This window comes from Lygodium microphyllum, chromosome 7, assembly GCF_053477565.2.
Source record: "Lygodium microphyllum isolate KBCC chromosome 7, Lygodium_microphyllum_v1.1.10, whole genome shotgun sequence".
In the NCBI taxonomy this organism is placed as follows: Eukaryota; Viridiplantae; Streptophyta; class Polypodiopsida; order Schizaeales; family Lygodiaceae; genus Lygodium; species Lygodium microphyllum.
Genome location: NC_141141.1, coordinates 15,838,862 through 15,845,625, shown reverse-complemented (window position 1 = coordinate 15,845,625; position 6,764 = coordinate 15,838,862). Strand labels below are relative to the sequence as shown.

At 42.0% G+C, this 6,764-nt stretch overlaps 1 long non-coding RNA gene across 1 annotated transcript; it reads right to left on the bottom strand.

Annotated features, from left to right (window-relative positions):
• Nucleotides 1-4,568: 4,568 nt before the first annotated feature.
• On the bottom strand, nucleotides 4,569-5,213 carry LOC148033210 (uncharacterized). The gene is made up of 3 exons (XR_015691448.1): nucleotides 5,015-5,213; nucleotides 4,817-4,918; nucleotides 4,569-4,724 (listed from the first exon to the last, which is right to left on the bottom strand). It is a non-coding gene; the product is annotated as an uncharacterized LOC148033210 (long non-coding RNA).
• Nucleotides 5,214-6,764: the final 1,551 nt, after the last annotated feature.

Below are 6,764 nucleotides of genomic sequence, written 5' to 3'. Positions count from 1 at the left end.
CAAACTTTTGTGGACAAATTCGAAGACACCTCCGAGCTAGCTCTTCGCTAGTCTTTTGTATCCCAGCGCCAGCCATCTGGTCGCGCAGATTCTTAATCCGAGTGATGAATGCTTCAACCGTCTCTCCTTCAGCAAACTTCTCCGCTGCTAGTTGATTCTCCAAGTTTTGAATCCTTGTTTAGTTTCGTGTTTCATACTGACTCCTTAGCACATTCCAAGCCTCTAACGCTTTGGTTGTATGCTGAATCAAAGTCAAAACACTATCAGAACAGCTTGTAACTAAGGCACACAATGCATATGCATTCCTTCGTTTCCAAGCTCGTAGAAGATCTGCATTCGGAGGAATCATCACACTAGGATTTGATGGGTCGGAGATAGGCTGTGGTTCTGCGTCAATCCCCAGCACAGTCTCCAGAAGCTCATAAGAATCAAGGATAGTTGTAATTTTGAACTTCCACAAGGTGTAGTTTGTACCATCTAACTTGCCTTCGCTTAAGGTTGGTGGACGAATCCTCAGTGTTTGAATAGCCGGTACAGCAACACCACCTCCTGCACTGCTTCCGGAAGTCGACATAGTTTCTCTTTTCTGTTGAAGCCTTTGCCTCTTGCACGCTCTCCGATCTCTAGAGCCCCCTGGGCTCTAATACCATGTAAAATATTACACGGCGCAACGAATAGAATATGAGAAAGAGATAGAGAGTACACAACAGATAAGAGGAGAATCAGTAAATTCTTTAACTCCAAACAACTGATACAAAGATGGCTCTGTCCACCCGTGCGCTTCCACTGTATGAAGCTTAGATGGCAATCTTGACAGAAGATAGGTGAAGAGCTTAAGGCTAGCTGGAACAACAACTCTGACAGGGTGAAAGATGAGTGAGAGATGCTGCGAAGGGGTTTAGCTTTTATAGCCCGCGAAGGTCGTTAGGTCCCGACCTACCATATGAGCCTCCACTAGTCGGCCAGGGAATATTCCAGGGAATATTCTCTTTACCACGCTTCCGCGGCCCCCGGACCCCATAATAGGGGCCCCTTTTAACTCCCTTACACCGCAACTCGATGCAATGTGCCTCGAGTTGCTACCAGCTTAACCACTCTGTCTAACCCAAAGATTAGACCCACAACAGTCACCTTTTTGCCATCTGGTCACATAGACCTCATCTGATATACAAGTCACGACTCAACCAATGTCCGGGCTCACATTTGGCTTCTCCTCATAATGGGGGCCTTACAACTTTGAGCACCATGGATCATTGGTAGCACCTAATGAGGGTGGGGCATTGATCATATCTAACAGAGGGGGTGTATTTATAGGCATGAGGGGAAGCATGCAGTCGACTTATTCTTTTGGCTACTTGTCAAGAGCCAAGTGAGCTTTATTAAAAATGCATTTTGCTTGCCTACATGTTGGGTTATGGCATGGGGATGATTTTAAAATGTGTTCTCTCCCTCCAAGTGTTAAGAACGTCATAATTTTTTGCCTACTTTTTCAAAAACGTCTTTCGTTCTTCAAAATGACTTCATCTGGTGGTTTTTGCCAAAGTTACCTTGTGACTTATCTAGTTTATAAAGTCATGTCATACTCTTTGATACTTAACTTACTCAATATCATGCTCATTCTTGCATGTTCTTTGTCTACTGATTCAGGCTTTTGCGATTTATCTTGCGGTTACAAAATCAATGCAATATTTGATGGATTAAATGGAATTAAGAATATTAAATCAAATATAATGCAGAAAAATTTATGATCAAGCCATCACAATATTATTTACAAGGTGTCTTTGCTTTTTGTTGGCTAGAAACATTGAGGTGTCTTCTTGTGTCGGATTGTGGAATTCATTTAATGTAAGACTTGATATTAAAAAATTACATGTGATCAATTATGTGACAGCTCAATGAGTATTTTTTAAAACACCTCAAGCCCCAATTCGTTTCTTGATATGATGCACTGTGGTGGGAATATTATAATCATCAATGTTCACATGTATTGAGCTTGCCATCTCAACACATATTGCATAATCTGGTTGCAACAGACATGTTATCAAGCATACACTTTGCAAATGAAGATGGAATAATGGGTGCTAAAGAAGAGAGTGAGTTTCTTACTAAAATATTATGCTGAAATGGTAATTGATGTACTTGCAGGTATAGCTCTCATTAATATAGGGACAATGTTAAATACAACAAGTACAATAGCAACTGAACTGGAAGAAAAAGGTGCTATAAAAATTTCTAACATAGATAATGTAGTTACAGTGATGGCTAAATCTTGGACAACAAAGAAAAAGCACTTTAGATATGATGCAATAGCTTTAGGGGTGTTTTTGGAAGACTCGTATGCATGGGACTACCTAAAAATTGGGTAGTACCTCAACACATTGTCAAAGAGAGAAGAATGGTCTAAAGAAGAGTACAAGAGGATTGAAAAAAAGGCATATCACTTCTTTCTAGAAGATAGGTTTCTTTGGAATCACACAAAGAATAAGAAAGGGATTCCATTGTGAGTCTTAGGTGATAGAGACATACAAGTATACATGATGCAGTGGGCGAGTGGAAGATAGATTTTATGAGATGAAGAGCTATTGTAGAGGTTTTGTTCAATTGTTCAATCACTAAAAACAATCTTAGATTCAAGAGAAGAAGGAGAAATCATGTCAGTTGGTGCCCAAGAGTCGATAAGCATGGGAGTTGATGTAGAGGCTAAGTGAAGACTTAAGGGACTAGAGTAAAAAGAGAAAAAGTCAAGTAAAGTGGGAGTTTGGAGCAATAAAACCAATTCGTTTCCTGATATGAAATGCTATGGTGGGAATATTATAATCATCAATGTTCACATGTATTGAGCTTGCCATCTCAACACATATTGCATAATCTGGTCGCAATAGACATGTTATCAAGCACACACTTTGCAAATGAAGATGGAATAATGGATGCTAATGAAGACAATGAGTTTCTTACTAAAATATTATGTTGAAACAGTAACTGATGTACTTGCAGGTATAGCTCTCATTAATGTGGGGACAATATTGAATACAACAAGTACAAAAGCAACTGAACTAGAAGAAAAAGGTGCTATTGAAAAAATTTACATAGATAATGTAGGTACAGTGATGGCTAAAGCTTGGACAACAAATAAAAAGCACTTTAGATAGTATGTGATAGCTTTAGGGGTGTTTTTGGAAGACTCGTATGTAAGGGACTACCTAAAAATTGGGTAGTACCTCAACACATTGTCAAAGAGAGAAGAATGGTCTAAAGAAGAGTACAAGAGGATTGAAAAAAAGGCATGTCACTTCTTTCTAGAAGATGGGTTTCTTTGGAATCACGCAAAGAATAAGAAAGGGATTCCACTATGAGTCTTGGGTGATAGATATATACAAGTATTAATGATGCAATGGGCAAGTGGAAGATAGATTTATGAGATGAAGAGCTATATGTAGAGGTTTTGTTCAATTGTTCAATCACTAAAAATAATCTTGGATTCAAGAGAAGAAGGAGAAATCATGTAAGTTAGTGCCCAAGAGTCGATAAGCATGGGAGTTGATGTAGAGGCTAAGTGAAGACTTAAGGGACTAGAGTAAAAAGAGAAAAATTCAAGTAAAGTGGGAGTTTGGAGCAATAAAACCAATTCGTTTCTTGATATGAAGCGTTGTGGTAGGAATATTATAATCATCAATATTCACATGTATTGAGCTTGCCATCTCAACACATATTGCATAACCTGGTTGCAATAGACATGTTATCAAGCACACACTTTGCAAATGAAGATGGAATAATGGGTGCTAAAGAAGAGAGTGAGTTTCTTACTAAAATATTATGTTGAAACGATAATTGATGTACTTGCAGGTATAGCACTCATTAATGTAGGGACAATATTGAATACAATAAGTACAATAGCAACTGAACTGGAAGAAAAAGATGCTATAACAATTTTTAACATAGATAATGTAGGTACAGTGATGGCTAAAGCTTGGACAACAAAGAAAAAGCACTTTAGATATTATCTGATAGCTTTAGGGGTGTTTTTGGAAGACTCGTATGCAAGGGACTACCTAAAAAGTGGGTAGTACCTCAACACATTTTCAAAGAGAGAACAATGATCACTACAAGATATAGACCTTGTAGCGACGTTTAAAGCGACGAAAATACAAACAACAAAATTTGCCCCCGTCGTCGCAAAAAGCGTCGTTATTGACGACGCCATGGAATCGTCGCTATAACCGTCGCTATATGCGTCGCTATTTGCGTCGCTATATGCGACGCATATAGCGACGCAAATAGCGACGCATATAGCGACGATTACAGAGAATTTGCGACGCTGATAGCGACGACAATAGCGACGCCTGCAGTAAATTTGCGACGCAAATAGCGACGGTAACAGAGAAAAAAAAAATTTTGTGGCAGGGCAGCAAGCTGCCCTGCCACATATAGCACTGTGTGTTGTATGAGAGCCATACAAAATAGTTTCTGCACTGCTGCATACAAAGCGTTTGCAAACAAAAAGAATCTATACTGAAATCATAAAACTGATAGATGAAATAAATACATGATATTGCATAAAATGCGATTGGTACAATCATAAAACAATATCACTAATACATAGAAAATGTCTACATAGATCGGGCGACTAAAAACTAAAGGTATGTGAGCGCTAAGGATCCGAGGGCGAGCTACAAATCGTCGTCCCCCGAAAGCTCGTCCCTCTGCAAAGGAGCATCAAACGGATTCTGCAGAAAAAGAAACAACATATCAATCCACCATACAATAATGCATTCAAATATCTCATGGTAACTACGGACATGAAAGATGAGAGACTTACTGCGCCGCCGCGTCTGTACAATCGGTCGATCAATGATCTGAGACCGTGCCTCTCTGCATATTGAGTCTCAAGGCCTTGCGGATCGCGATTTGTAATGGAGTGCTGCAAAGAAAACAAAATGCTAACTGTTAGAAATATGATTGTCAGTACAAATAATATCTCAAAAAAACAAATAAGCAAAACAAAAGAGAAACTTACAAAGTCCTCCAAATATGTCCTGTGGCCGCCACTCCCAAGATGATGTACCGATCCGGCCTCGATTCGTGCCCTCGCCGCCTCCCGCTGCTGACTCCAACGTCCTGGCGAATTTGTAGCCTCCTCCCTCAGTCGGCGCCAGTCCTCTGCATCTAACCACTCGGGCTTTGGAGCCCCACTCTTGATTGCCTTGCGTGCGTCGGATCGTCTATGTGACATGTATGCACGCATGCAATCCATCATCCAGCCCGTAGAGAATCTATCCACTGCGGCTGGCACCGGGAACTCCTCATGCAAGGATGCTACTATGTACTCCTTGCTCCCCTCCGGTATGTTCCTCCAATGATCCAGGACGTTGTGCCGAAAAACTTGTTGGCACAATTCCCTCATGCGAGCTATCACCCTCCTCCCCTCATCATTCATGATGATAGCTCCTGACCTGCCATCCACTAGGTATCCATAATCCCTAGGAGTGTGCCTCGTATGGGCCCTCTCCCATCTCCGTCCACGCTCCTGGGCATATCCAGGAGACCCCTGAACATCCGGTGTACCGACGGGGGTACCCTCTCCCGGAGTGCCACTAAAAGGGGTGCCACCAGAGGGGGTGCCACCAAAAGGAGTGCCACCAGAGGGGGTGCCACCAAAAGGAGTGCCACCAGAGGGGGTGCCACCAAAAGGAGTGCCACCAAAAGGCGTGACATCTGCCGACGGCTGCGCAAAAGCCGGAGTAACTGGAGTGGACGTCCCCACAGGTGTGACAAATCCTGGAGGTGACCGAGCTCTAGCTGAACGACGAGACGGAGACACCGCGTCCGTGTCTCCACAGCAGCACCCCCCTGATCCTCCTGCAGTCGCAGTCCCTCCCTCTGGCCCAAGTCGCGAGCGTCGAGATCGTCTGCTCGAAGCTGAAGCATCTGATCGCACTGAAGCTGATCTAGCGGAGCGCCCTGACGAAGAACGAGACAGCTCCTGATCTGCTATCTCTCTGAATCTCGCGAGCTGATCTGGAGATATACGTGCCATCATCTCCTGAAACTCCTCATCGCTCATCCCTCGACTCATACTGAAAATAAAGATACCTGCAGAGATAAAAAATAATGTTAGAATAATCAATTGAAACTATACAAAGCGCATTAATATAAATCATTTTTGAAAAATCCATCTTAAAATGCATATCTTATCTACCTTTATGGAAGATCTAAACAACGAATTGAGTAATACAATTCTCCAAGAATGAAGTATTCTATGGTCCCATGTTAATCTCCTGACATAACTCTGCATACACTGGAAGGTCGATAGACATGTCACCACAAAAGAACGAGTCTGCCTCGTTCTCAAAAAATTCTACGACTTCTGTATTTCCATCATTGTTAGCCGATGCGGGCTCCAAGCTTGCGGTGGCCTCCACCCCTTGTAATTTCGATCCCTCTATTTGCATATATTCTTCATCTATGCCTGGAACATCGCTTTGATCGTATACTCTCGCACCTCTAGGAGTTGAAGGTATAACATACCACCATCGAGGTTGTCGGGGATTTGGATAGAAGATTACCTGTTCACAAACACTTACAAACCGTCTTCAAACCATTGTGACATAAAGCATGTCGTATTACAATTAGCAAGCAAATGACTAGAAGATTACCTGTTCACAATGTGCCGGCAACACAAAGGTGTCGCGCAAATCCGTCCATTTTTTTTCGGAATCTATTTCGAGAAATCCAGATGGACCTCGTCGAACCGTTGCGCCAGCTCC